Source organism: Cuculus canorus, chromosome 14, assembly GCF_017976375.1.
Source record: "Cuculus canorus isolate bCucCan1 chromosome 14, bCucCan1.pri, whole genome shotgun sequence".
In the NCBI taxonomy this organism is placed as follows: Eukaryota; Metazoa; Chordata; class Aves; order Cuculiformes; family Cuculidae; genus Cuculus; species Cuculus canorus.
The window spans coordinates 15,515,210-15,528,943 of record NC_071414.1 but is presented as its reverse complement, the minus strand read 5'-3'; the positions used below and the strand labels follow the sequence as shown (position 1 = coordinate 15,528,943).

Genomic DNA, 13,734 nt, shown 5'->3' with positions numbered 1-13,734 from the left:
GGCTGACAAGATTCAGCACACATTTTAAACTGTTACAGTCCTGATAACAGACCAAATATCTAAGTAATTATAACAGTCGTCTAAACATGGCATAAGCATCTCAGGTGGTGGCACAGTTAAGTATCAGTATCCATAACAGGCAAAAAGCAAACAGAAATTCTTCCCTCACTATCGAAGCCTTCCTATTAAATGCAGATTTCTAGAAAGAAAGCTTTTGATCATGTTCAACTTCTTTTTTAAGTACTCAGACCATTTTTGTGTAACAGTGCATATTAAAGGCTGCAAAGCCCTTACCTACAAATTCTGCCATCCCAGGATTAAAATTCCTTAATTCAGCTCTGTTGTGGATACGCATAAGAGGAGTTTTCAGTTATCTTTTTATACACAAGTCTTCTGGAAACCACTGAGCTCCATTCCATGCAGAGGGAAGAAGGAATATTAATTGCCTCAATGCTTTTTGTATGGGCTTTCACTGTAGTTTTAATGCTCCATAAACATCAAAGATTTATCTTTACTATCCAACTGTGGCAGAGATGCTCTTACATTCACTTGGTAGATGGAGAACAGGCCATAAAACTTAACGCTGAAATCATTAAACATGCAATGATTTTAGATGTATAATGTGAGCGCTCCAAGTCCTCATTTTTCATGGCACCTGTCAGTTTAGGAATGTTCCATGTTCAAAGCAGTGATCCCACTGTCCTCAACAGCCATGGAAGCTAACCTGCAGTTCAGGTCCTCGTCTCTACACTACACCTGGGCATAATGAAAATTTAGACTACTATTAAGCTCTATCCTCCAATTCGGGATTCCTCTCCTCCTCTTAGTTACTCTCTTCTTTCCTCCTCATTATCTCCTCGTTTGCCATAACTCTGCTCTCTCCCTCTGCTTCACTCCTCGCTTCCCGTTGCTTTGTTCTTTTCACATTTCCTGGGCACAGAAAGCCGGAGAGTGGTGAGAACCAAGCCTTGCCTTCTTCACCTCTTCTGTAACCCCAGGCACAAGAGCTTTCATAAGCCATGACAGCTCTGTACGTGCTTGCACTCAGGATGGAGTGATGTCTCTTCAGCTCACTCATCATGTATGAGCAACACAGGCTGAAGGATATAACTTTTACTACAAAGAATTAAGAAGTCAAACAAGCTGCTACTGTACAGCTTATATAGATATTTCAAAAGAGCATGGCTTCACCAAATTTGGCAATGGAAACAAAGCAAAATGTACCAGAGCTCAGCCACAAAGGCAACAAGTTTCACATTCTACCACAAGTTTCACATCCCTCTGTCAGTGCACGAAGGCAACAGGACCTCAAAACAGCTGTAAGTGTTGGTATGATGGACCCCGAGTCTTCCCAGGCACAGCTCCGGCCTTGGATGCACACATGAAAAGGGGAGATGACAGCGTACTAAGTTTTTAAGCTACTCACAGCAACTACTTCTGGCTCCAGGTGTAAGGTCAGAAAAGTTGTAGGACACTCACCTCCATCTTATGGGACACATGCCTGTATCTCACAAGCAAGGTTTGGCCCAGCTGAAGCCTTATTCCACAGCACAAAAAGCAATATTTGTTTTAGGGCTAATGAATGAAAACGTCAGCACAGAGTACAGTAAATTTAGTGTTGTGTTTTAAAAAGTGACTAATGCTTCCTGCTCAAATCTGATTGTCTTTCACGGCAGTACTGTCCCAAACTCAAGACAATGGCACTCCATGCAACACGGCAGCTCCTAAGCTGTTTGGAAACTCTCATGGGCAGGTAAAAGATTAATGGGAAGGGCTCTCTTTTGATTGATGAATCTGTGACCTTGAGCAACAAGAGCACTTGCATGAAGTATATCTGCCATGCGAGACAGACCGAATGAAAGAGGCTCACATTACACTCTCAGATCTCATTAAGCACCCAGACCAGAAACACCAACACTGGCCCTGGCCATCTGCTCCAGTGTTTGCCTGGTTACAGGTCTGATAACACTTACAGGGCGCAAAAGTTAATCACACGTACAGATGAGCAACAGCACTTCTGCACAGGAAATACAGTGGAGCATAACAGTTTCTAAATAAAAAAAACCCAGATACCTGTTTTTACTTCATCCTGTTGTTTCAAACCACACAGGCAAGCAAAGAAAAACTGTTGGCATAAAAAGCCATATCTTTAGATTCTTCAAATATTGCTGGAGTGTTTTTTATTAACGACCTGTAAAGTTATCAGAAAGTCAAATAACATGGAATTTGCCAAGTTGCCGTGATCCCGTTAGTTTATATAATGGACAACAACACCAAAATATTTTATAATTGCTTTTCAGTTATTTTCTCTAATGCTCTTTTCCCCTTATCTCAATTATTTGAGAATTACTAGTATTTTCTGCCATTCGGTCTCCCCTTGCGGCAATGAAGGCCCTCACCAGTGGTCTTTTCCAAATGTACTGTATTATTTTCCCACTATCCATCCCTGAGGAATGAAGTTTCCCTGCGAGCATTTTTTGAGACTCACAATCAGCTGAATTTTCTTTGCTGAGCAGCAGTTCCTGGAAAATCCTGCAACGTATTCAAAGACTTTCCTACTGCTTTTGGAGAATTAGCTCTGGGCAAAATGATATAGTCTATTGAAGCCATTTCTGACCTAGAAAGTATTAAGTGAAGAATGTGCAGGACAGCTGGTTATCGGAAAGAAAAGACATGCAGTGCAGGAGAATGACATGTAGAGCTACTCGAGTTAGGTCTGAATGACTGTCAGCTCTCCGGAGCCAGCCAAGCCTGGGAAGCAGATACGGCACTTCTGCCAGAGCCCATGCCGCATCCCATAACAGTGCGAGCTCAGATATCTCTAGCACAGGACTGCACCACGCAGCGAGGAGATAGTTTATCATCCAAGAGCATTTCAGATACGTGACACGATAAGGCTGAATAGAAATCTGAAGTGTAGCAGGATTATTTCCAACAAAGTCCTAAAGGGCTCAGCCTTTCAAGGGAGGAAGTTCTGCCATCAGGTTTGGTACACAGCGTGCCTGGGTCACCTTTTTCAAAGTGCTGCTCTCATTGGGTGGTGGTGTCCTCAGAAGCACAACCAGGTACCAACTTCCTTTAAATTATGATACAAGAGAATATTTTGTTATACAACAGTGTGAGTGCCATCTATTTCCAGCTACGCATCCAGTTATACCAAAACAGACGAGGCTTCAATTCTAATTTAGCTTTTCCATTTCAGAAACAGGGCTGTGTAGCTGGGATAATGTCTTTTTCTTTATTATTCCTTTTGATGAGGTGGTGCATACTAAGTGCACGTTTGATGCTCCATCACCAATGCTTGAACGTTTTAACTCTCTGAGAATCAAAGAAAATCCTTTATTTCAAAGTCATCATTTACAGTTTTGGCCAGTACTACACCACAATTGGCACTTCAGCAGCACCCCTTCACGTAGGATCTCTCAAGGCAGTTAGAACTGGATGATCTTTAAGGTCCCTTCCAACCCAAGCCAACCCAATCCAACCCATTCTATGATTCTATGATCTTACAATAAAGTTCTGTTGCACAGGGGCAGTAATAACAACACTTTATGTCCTTTATTTTTCCAAACATTGCATACATCGGTTCAGCAGTTCAAAACAGAAAATGATGTGAACCATAACCTGAGTTTCACAAGGTGCTGATGGAGGTTCTGGTGGCCATTTCACTGCAAACACTGCTCGTGCAAATATCACAGCAAAAGATCAGGCGCACAATTTTGCTATGAAAGACACAAACATACAAAATATATCCCCCTTCCTAAGCAGCACTCTACACACCACTCATATTTTGTCTGAGCACATCAACCACAAGTCTGAGCTTCTGATTCAGACTTTCACAGGAGAATCTTAAGTCCCTTTCCAAACAAGTGCCTATTTTGATGAGCACTCCAGGCTGCCTGCTAGGACCTCTTTTCCCCTTGATACCCATTTATACCAATTTTGTGCTTCGCCATACAGCTGATGCTTTGATTACACCCAGTTTCCTGCCTTCCCATCCTCTCTGTGCCCCAAAACAGATGCTTTTTCTCCCCATTTTACACCTTCCCCCACATTTTCCCCATTTCCCCTGCAGCGCCCCCATTCCCAATCACTCTGACTCCTTGGGCAGGCGGGGCTGAGGGATACTGCACTATCTGCCACTAAACCATGTCCCTGAGCACCTTGTCTACCCGTCTTTGAAATCCCTCCAGGGATGATGACTCCACCACCTCCCTGGGCAGCCTCCGTCAGGGCCTGATGACCCTTTCTGTGAATAATTTTTTCCTGATATCCAGTCTGACCCTCCTCTGGCACAGCTTGAGGCCATTCCCCCTTGTCCTGTCCCCTGTCACTTGGGAGAAGAGGCCAGCTCCCTCCTCTCTACAACCTCCTTTCAGGTAGTTGTAGAGAGCAATAAGGTCTCCCCTCAGCCTCCTCTTCTCCAGGCTAAACACCCCCAGCTCTCTCAGCCACTTCTCGTAAGACTTGTTCTCCAGCCCCTTCACCAGCTTCGTTGCTCTTCTCTGGACACACTCCAGAGCCTCAACAACCTTCTTGGAGAAAGGGAACAGAACTGGACACAGGATTCGAGGTGCGGCCTCGCCAGTGCCGAGTCCAGGGGCAGAATAACCTCCCTGGCCCTGCTGGTCACACCATTTCTGATCCAAGCCAAGATGCCATCGGCCTTCTTGGCCACCTGGGCCACTGCTGGCTCATGTTCAGCCGCTGTCAATCGACACCCCCAGGTCCTTCTCCTCCGGGCAGCTTTCCAGCCACTCTCCCTCTGGTCTGTAGCTGCACAGGGTTGTCGTGCCTCAAATGCAAAACCCGGCATTCGGCCTGGTTAAACCTCATGCCATGAGGAGGAGGAAAGAGGAGGAGGAAGAAGGAGGAGGAAGAGGGAGGAGGAGGAGGAAAAAAAAAAGAGGAGGAGGAAAGAGGAGGAGGAAAGAGGAGGGGAGGGCCGTCCCGCCCGCCGCCGCCGCCGCCGCCGCCAGCGCCGCCATGATGCTTGTTTGCTTTCAATGAGTGTGAGGAGGAGGCGGGGGGGAGCCGCTCTGCCGTCCGGCCCGCGGCAGGAAACAAAGAGCCAGGCAGGCGGCGGAGAGAGGCGGGCGGGGGGACGGGGATGCTGCAGCCACAGGTAGGGGCGGCCCCGCCGGCGGGGACCGGGATGGGGGGGGGCGTGGGGGGGGTGTGAACAGACGGATGGATACAGACAGACAGACGGATCGGGACGGACAGGCCGACTAGGATTGCTGTGGGGGAGGGGAGCGGCGGTGTTATTGGGGGGGGGGGGGTAATGGAATAGGGGGGTGCGGACCCCTCCGCTCCGCTTGGACACGGCTGGAAGCCGAGCGGGGCTCCGACACCGGGAGAAGCGCCCGGTAAACACCCAGGAGGGAGGGATGGAAGCGGGGGGGTTGTCGCCCCGCAGCAGCCCCGCTCCGTTGGCGGTAGGGAGCGATGAGCCTAATGGCATCGGGAAGGATGAAGTTTGGTTGGTTTGTTTGTTTTCGCCGTGCGATGCGAGTTTAGACTAATTAAACAAAGGCAGGAGGAAATGACATCAATGGCGCGGCTCCGCGCTGCGCCCGGGCCGGCGGCGCTGCCCCGGCAGCCGAACTCGCCGCCGCCGCGGAAGGAGCCGCTGCCTGCCCCGCCGGCTGTGAGTGCTGCGGCCTCGCTGGCGCCCGGGCCCGCAGCGGCCCTGGCTCGTTCCGGCGGAGGGAAACGCGGAGGGGGGGGTCGGGCGGATGGGGATGATTGACAGCCGCAGCGGCCAATGAGAGGCGAGCGCCAGCCGCGGCGGCCAATGAGGGGTGAGTGCCAGGCGCGGCGGCCAATGGAGGGGCGCGGGGGGCGGGCCGCGCGCTGGCACGTGAGGCGGCGGGGCAGGCGCATGCAGGGATAAACAGAGGGGAATTGGGGCGGGGGGGGGTGCGATCGGCGCTAATTGAGCTCCTTGGGCGGGATTCTCGTTGCGTCTCGTCGGCTCTGGGACGGGTGTGTGGGGAGAAGTGGGGGCAGAGCTGCACCCTGAGCGCTCGAAAGGCCTGGAGGGTGCCCTCCTGCTTCCCTCCTGGGCTCCAGCCTTTCCCAGTCGCTGTTTTAGAGAGAAATTTAAGCCTAGGATCAGGTAAAACCACCTGTGTGCGCATCTGCCTGTCTTCGCACACCTATAAACCGTGTCCATGTGTTTTACCAGCAGTGTTTCCACTAACATTAAAGATTCATGTGAAACCTACTTTGCTTTGTGTAATATAAGAAATAGAACAAATGCTCTGAAACGGAGGGTTTGCTGCAATTTTTTCTTTCTTTAATACAGATCTCTATATTTCCACAAATACACAGAAAACTATTATTGAAAATACAACTTCACAGACAGGTGTTTGCTCTGTAACTGGACTTGCAGATCTTCTGGGTTTTTTGTTTGGTTTCTGGGGCTTGTTTTCTTCATCTAGATTTCCCCATAATGTGCAACTAATTCAAAATTCAGGGGATTAAGAAATACCTGTGGTATTTGTCTGGCTTAAATACAAAGATATGCAAGTGTTGACTGGTAATTGTATTGTATCTCGCGTTTTTTTTTTTCATTCTAGAGCAGGTCTTGTAATTGGGAATTTATCAACATTTCCACTGGGGTAATTTTACAGGATTATCCGCCCTCTGTTCTTCCTGCTGGTTCATCTGGACTCTGTGGAGTTTGCTGCTAGCAGCGAAGCCTTCTGTGGGGGTTTATTCATGCTATTACTGAAATGGAGCCCTTTGCATTTGGATTAACTCCTTATTCACTTTTCACCTCAGTCACTCGGATCAGTCAGTTTGTAAAAAGGATACTACTGTGCATCTCTTTTCCATTTGCATTTTGGAGTTGAACTCTGAATACAGTCTTGATGTGTTCAGGCTGTTTACTTTGCTTGAATTTTAGAGGAAGAACTGAAATATAAAGATAGATGGGATTGCAATACTATACAGGCGGGTAAATGCTTTTGACATTTTAAAAATGAAGAGTTGGAAAGTACTTTACAAAGGACTACAAACCGAATGAGCTATAATAAAGGTAAAAATTATTAAGATCAGGCTGTGTTAGATATTAGGCAGACATTCTTCTGAGCAAGCGCAATGTTCGTGATGGGGTTGAAGGCTCCCAGCGTTCAACAAACTGAAAATTATTTCCCAAATATTGACAAAAGTATCTATTTCTTTGAAAGGCCTGACAGTATAAATAAAAATTGTCGTGTTAATCGATTATCGAAAAGCTAAGTATTTTTGTTTGTAGTGCAGTGTGTCTTATTATTTGGATTACTGCTTTGCCTCGGAGGCTGGGTGGTGAACTAGAATTCCTTCCAGTTGTGCAGCTCCTGCTACAACAGGCAGTCCTTGCTGCAGAGGCCCTGGTTCTGTTTGCTGACTGTTTTGAGTTTTAAATTATTTCCTGGTTTTGTCATGTAATTTTGGCTATCCACGTGCATGTGTGCAGTCTGTACCACTATATCCTTGGCCCAAATGGTTCCACATTAAGTGAACATCATGCACAGATGGTATCTCTATGAATGAAGTTGCCTTTCAGCCTTCAGAATTGAAAGAATATACAAGAATTGTTACTTGTTTACATAGTTTTTTTTCTCCAAGTAGGAATATATAGTATTCAAAGGTTGCAGTTGTGTATGGTGAGCTTGAAAAAACTACCACCAATCTTAAAACTCGACAAGAATAATCTCAGCAGACCTTCTCTCTAGATTTTGTCCCAGTTGTGTGAGACAGAGGTTGACCCTTCCCCTGTTGCATACATAGTCTGCATGTCCATATACTGAGATTTTATAGTACTTTCGGTGTTAAAACACTTTTCTGACGTTATTGAATCCAGTCTAAATTTAAACTTCTTCCTGGTATAATTTTGAAAGCTCTATACATAAATTGCTTGAACTGAGTCACTGCAGGTTTTTGTCTGTTATGTATTCCTTTTTCAGTGTTGGTGCTTCACACTTGGAAGTGTGACTGTTGTACAATATCCTGCAAGATTATTAACATTGTATTAAGTGATGTCATTTAAGTTCCTGCATTGAAATCTGGTTGTACGAGCCCACTCGTCAGGGAAGCTTGGCATAGACTTGGGACCTGCACTTGGTTTGTACACTGAGCAATTTCTGCAGTTGTAGTCTTGCAGGGTTTACAAATGCTTAGGCAGGGCCCATAGAAAAAAAGCTGTTTAAATGCTTAACGTGTACTTTTGAGCTACTAATTACACTTCTTAAGATGGTGCTTATTTAAAAAAAAAATTGGCAACAACTCAGTTCTCTCTTTTGTAACACTGCAACATGAATCCTTTTGTTAATGCCTCAGAGTGCTTTTTTTAAGTGAAGGAATCAAGGAGGGACTTGGAGTAGAAAAAATGTACATAGTTGTTTACTTTAGAACTAAAATACTTGCTGTTAGTGTTCCAATTTATGCTATAATGGAGCTCTGCAGAAAGATACTGATTTTTATTTTTTTTTTAGACTGGGAAAGGTGTACGGAATGGTATGGAGGCTGCCATCTAGATGTTGTGATCACAGCCTGGATATTTTGATGGTTCTCTTACATGTCTTAGTTGGTGTTCTGATATGCAACCTTTATTGTGCAAGGAAAGCAGCTTCCTACTTTAACACTGTCCTGAAGTTTCTATATGATTTTATACTACCAGAATCTCCAAGGCCTCCTTCAGCTCTTCGAGTTTCTCCCTTTCCATAGCAAGACAGCAGTTTCAGTCTGAAGACTGGGGGTTTCTAGAACGTGCTGAAGCAGTCTGAATGCTCTCCCATGTCATTAGGGCGCAACATCTTGCCATAGTTAGGAAACCATGAAGTATTCCATAATTTAGTATACTGCATATTATAAGTCATCTGTGCTGCTTTACTGCTAGAGCTATTTCGGAGTATATTGATGAGCGAGGTATGGATCCTGCAAGTTGATCTGACCTGAAAGATGCTCCACGAAAGTATCTCTCTGGACAGATCAGTTTGCAGTCCGGAATCAGAAAAAAGCTTTAAGCACTGTCTGTGCTTCAGAGACAGATCCTTTAGTGTGCTTTTTGGAACAAAAGACATATTGAACCAACACCTACAAAGACAGGGAGGATTGAAACTAAACTGAAACACAGCTAGGTTTGAGCATGCGCCATCTCACATACATCACTCGTCAGAACAAAGAGATAGCATCATAATGTCTAAATAATACAAAGTATTAAGATCTTTTATGCCAAACTCTGACCATTAATGCTCTTTAATATTATTTTAAAGAACTTTTAACAGTTATCCACCAGATAGAAAAGCTTTGCCTGACAAAGCAAAGATCCCGTGGACTAAGAGAGAGGAGTTACAGTGCTACCTTAGTCACAGTTTGTCTGTAAATAGAGTACTTTCAGGAACAAGAGTTTTTAGGAACAAGTGGTCTGTATGAAGAATAATTAAAGCAGGGAAGTAAACCTTGCTTTACTGAGGACCATTATGAAAGATTTGCCTCTGGGGATCTGAGAACTGATTGTACAGTAATTGTCAGTTGTGGCATAGATACTTTCTGTGTAGGGAGCGGTAGGTTCGATTATTCCGTGGTTCTTGTATAGTACGTCAGGACTTTTCTCCAGTGGCAGAACTTGGAAAGCTGCTGCTTTGGTTGCTCGTTAACTCCGCGTGATCTACGTCAGTACAATCGTTGGAGTAAGTCAGTGGCTGTAGTGGTGATACTTTTCTATTGTTTTTTTAAAACCACCAACCATAACCTCCACTTTCTTAGCTGGTATCATTGCTGGGTTTTGGCATTGTCTCACAAGCTGCACTAACACAACCAAGGGAGGTGATGAAGTAGAACTTGGGGAGAGAAAAGAAATCTTGGGTTGGCTTTGCTGCAGAAAAGCATGGTCGTGGAACAACATTCTCAGCTTGTTGGTTTAACTTAGAGTAAAAACAACTGTGAAGAGTCTGGTTGCTTCTGTCAGGATGTGACTAGATGGGTAAAGCATGAACAAGTTCTGTGATATCATGAAGTTCAGTTTATTTAGCAACAAAAATTTCAATGTTTAGAAATTGTTTTTTAGGAAAGCAAAGAGTTTTGGATTTAGATACTGGTATCTCCTGTTGAGCTCTCATTTACATCTATAGCAGGAATGCTGAAGATGAGCTTTCATGCAAGCTTCATTTTAAATAGGTTATCTCGTAGTCCTAGGTTCTATTGCAAAGCTAAAAAGGAGAATAGAGTTTCGTGTGGTAACTTCATGTTTTCACCCACAAAACAACAGAAATGTGGTAATTAGTCTGCAGATGCATAAAGGGAAATGTGGTAACGAATGTTGTGGTATACCTGCCAGTATTTAAAATAGCTTACTTAGTTGGACCAAGATAAGAAATCGTGCAGTAGTTACTCTATACAAGAATTGATGTTCCATGTATCATGAGGAATCATAACTAAATTGTTAAATATGGTTGTCTGGACACAACCAGTGGAGTGAAAGCTGGCATTGTATTAATGTTTTGGAGTGTGAGACCGTTCTCAGTAGCTTTCTGAAGACATTTGTACGTGAAGCTTTTAAGTCTTGGTCTTACTGCTTGTCTGCATTTTTTAAACTCTAAATGTTTCACGATGGAGCTCTTCTTTTTAAAGTTGATCTTTTAGGTTCCATCTTATTCTTACAGTATATGATTATATAATGCAAGTAAATTCTTAAAGTAATTAGTGAACCTGGCTGATCTTTTAATGTATTGGCATTTCAGAATACACTAAAATAGAAAATGCAAAAATCTGAATGTTGTATGGTACTCATTATCTAGCCAAAGTGTTTCTAGGGATACCAGTTAAAGGTCAGCCTTTGCTTTGCAATTTGGTTTTGCGTTAGTGTTTGTTTTGTATACAGAAGCCTTCTACTGTACGCGTAATTACATACAATTGCTGATAATCAGGAACTATTCTAATCGTCTGGACTATGCCTGTGCTACACTGAGAACATTTGGACATAGTATTTCTCATCATGAGATGTTGTGCAGGGTAAGGGGTGGGAATGTGAGTTGATAAAATATTTGAGTCAGGTAAAATAAATCTATTTCGTAGGTCTGCCTGGAAGATGGAGCAGTCAAGGACATCTTTGCTTTATTATAGCTTTCGTATTTTGACCATTTGAGAGTTCTCTTCTGAACCCAAACTGGTCTTTAAGGCAACTGATTGTGGAAGTTAAAATTGGAAGCCAATGAATCCCTTGGCTTTCATGGCACAGTTGATCTGCACAGTTGATCTGCACCGGGATGCTTTGCTTTTCTTAAGTTTCAGAAGAGTTATGTCTCATTTTAATCAACTTCAGGTAGATGAAGGGTTTTGCAGAACTTTTACAGCTTTATATATTTTTGTAAAAGAATATTAAAGCATTTGTCAACTTCTGATTTTTCTGTAGTAGAACTTAAATGTGCCAAATCAAATAACTCATCTGATTAGTCACAGTCCAAATATACTCGTATGAACTAATGTGTATTGACTTAATAAGTATCTTGTATTTATTATTACATGGTTGTAATGCATGTTCGCGTCCCACTGCATTATCCAAGTCTGAAAAAGAGGAAGGGTAACTTGTGGGTTTGTATTAGCAGTCATGTTAAATTCTAGTTTTAGAACTCCTCGAAATATGATGAAGCATTACTTCCCTGATGAAGTGATTAAATCTTAATATGCTAACAGCCACTAAAACGTCATCCTACCAAGTGAAAAAAGCACTTTGAATGAATCAATTGACTTTGTGTTGACGCAACAGCATTTTATTTTTTTTTTTAATTTAGATTATTATGAATAGGGTTATAGAGATCTTGACACTTTCCCACGCATTATAGTTCAGTCTCTTGAGGGTGGGCAGCATTTCAGGAGTCATTGTGCAACCCCTGGTACTTCTGCCATTCTGCCTGTGCATGCAGCTGATAAGTGCCATCCTTCCCAGCACTAGGTAAAAGGAAATTTTTCATTCATAGCATGTGTTCTGAAATATTCGGGTGTTACCGTTTAACTCATTTCCCAATCAATATTTCCTAGTCTTATTTTTTCAGTACTACATGCTTACTTTAAAAGAAACCCTACTCGAACAGTTCTTAAAATAAAATGCCAAGAGTGTTTGCACTAGTCAACAAATAATAGCTGTTTACACAACAGACTTGATATTTACCTAAAAGGAGCTGCTACTAGGAAAACAAAAAAATCTGTGTTTTCTTGCAACACTTACGGGTTTTTTTTGTGTATATTTCAATAAATCAATCTTGTTCACGCCTACAAATTTAATGTAAGGTTGTGTTTCAATAGGTAGACAAGTCCTCAAATTTCTGTTTATTCAGGATCAGAATATTTGTAATTCTAGTTCTCATGTCCTTTAGTATGGATTCCTGTAATTTAAGAGAGCTTTCATTTGTTCAATTTTTTTTCTTTTAGGTGGTGGCTTACAACTGCATTCCTGAACTTTGGTTTATCTACTTGCACAGTTGTATATTGTAGGAAAATGTAACCAGAAGCTGCATTTCATATCAAGATGCAAGTAGTCTTCCATATTATGGTGTATACCTGCTGGTGGTTGGGAAAACCGAAACTGTAGGTGTATGTTAAGATTTATTTTTGAAAAAAAATTCAACTTAATATGTTCTGAATAAAACACTGGTAGAAATAGGACTGATGTGAAATTTAGAAGAATTTGTAGGAACACTGTCAGGCATACAGAAAAAACACCTATTCTAGTTTATGTTGTGTGTATGTGTGTCCCCCAAATATTAAATTTTAAATAAGGGTTTTGCTGAAAGTGCTTTAACTTGGCTTCACCTGCCACTTGAGGTGTAGCTGGGATTTGCTTCATTTCCTTGCTGTGGTATCTTTCTGTTCTCAGCATGAAAAAAATTCTTCCTAGTATCTAGTTAAGATCTACTGTCTTTTAGTTTAAAACCTCTTGTCCTATCACAACGGCCCCTGCTGAAAAGTCTGTCCCTATCTTTCCTGTAGACCCTTTAAGTGCTGAAAGGCCCTAATAAGGCCTCCCCAGAGCCTTCTCTTCTCCAGGCTGAACTATCCCAACTCTCTTCAGCCTTTCTTCATTGGAGAGGGGTTCTATCACTCTCATCATTTTTGTGGCCACCTCTGGAGTTGCTCCAGCAAGTCCACATCCTTCCTATGCTGAGGGCCCCAGCAGAAAATGTACTGCTTTTAGATGTACTTCTGTACCCTTTGAAGAAGGTCACTGCTTAGAGTTAAAGGCAGTAATTTCTGTTCATTTTAATAAAGCTCGCGGTTGAGGTTAACCCTTTAAATGCAGGTTAACATTTCTGTTTAGCCTATACATTGCTAGAAGTGCTGCAACTTTAAGCTATCTAAAAAGCTGCGTACTTTGCCTTCAGTTAGGATTTCAGACTTTGTTCAGTGTTACTATTTAACTGATGCATGGGTGAAGGTAGCTGCAAGCAAGATTTTGCTTCCTGCTGTGTGATAAGAGATTTCGGGGAGGTGTGGCCAGAAGGACAATTATGTTGTTGTCCTGATTTCAGTCCCATAAGCAGCTGTGCTGCAAATCCACACATACATTACTGCTGTACAGGAATAATAATACAGGAAGCTAGGCTCCCTCAAATGTGTTTTTTGCCCTCCTCCTCCTTAGCTTTCAGGCAGTTTAATTCTTTTAACCAGCTCCTTTTGTTATCACACAAAAGTCAGTGCTGATGCAAGAATGAAGTGGAAATACATGGTCCTGGGGAGGAAGGAACTGCA

General features: G+C 43.0%; 1 protein-coding gene across 3 annotated transcripts in view; it reads left to right on the top strand.

Moving 5' to 3' along the window:
- Positions 1-4,955: 4,955 nt before the first annotated feature.
- The window catches only part of CNOT6 (CCR4-NOT transcription complex subunit 6), a 30,221-nt gene continuing 21,442 nt past the window's right edge, over positions 4,956-13,734 (top strand). For 2 of the 3 annotated variants that reach the window (XM_054079542.1, XM_054079540.1), the window contains exon 1: positions 4,956-5,125. The gene's annotated coding sequence lies outside the window, so the exon portion shown is untranslated. Of the gene's footprint in view, positions 5,126-12,549; positions 12,574-13,734 lie in introns of those variants that run through there. The other variant, XM_054079541.1, reaches the window with a different exon arrangement.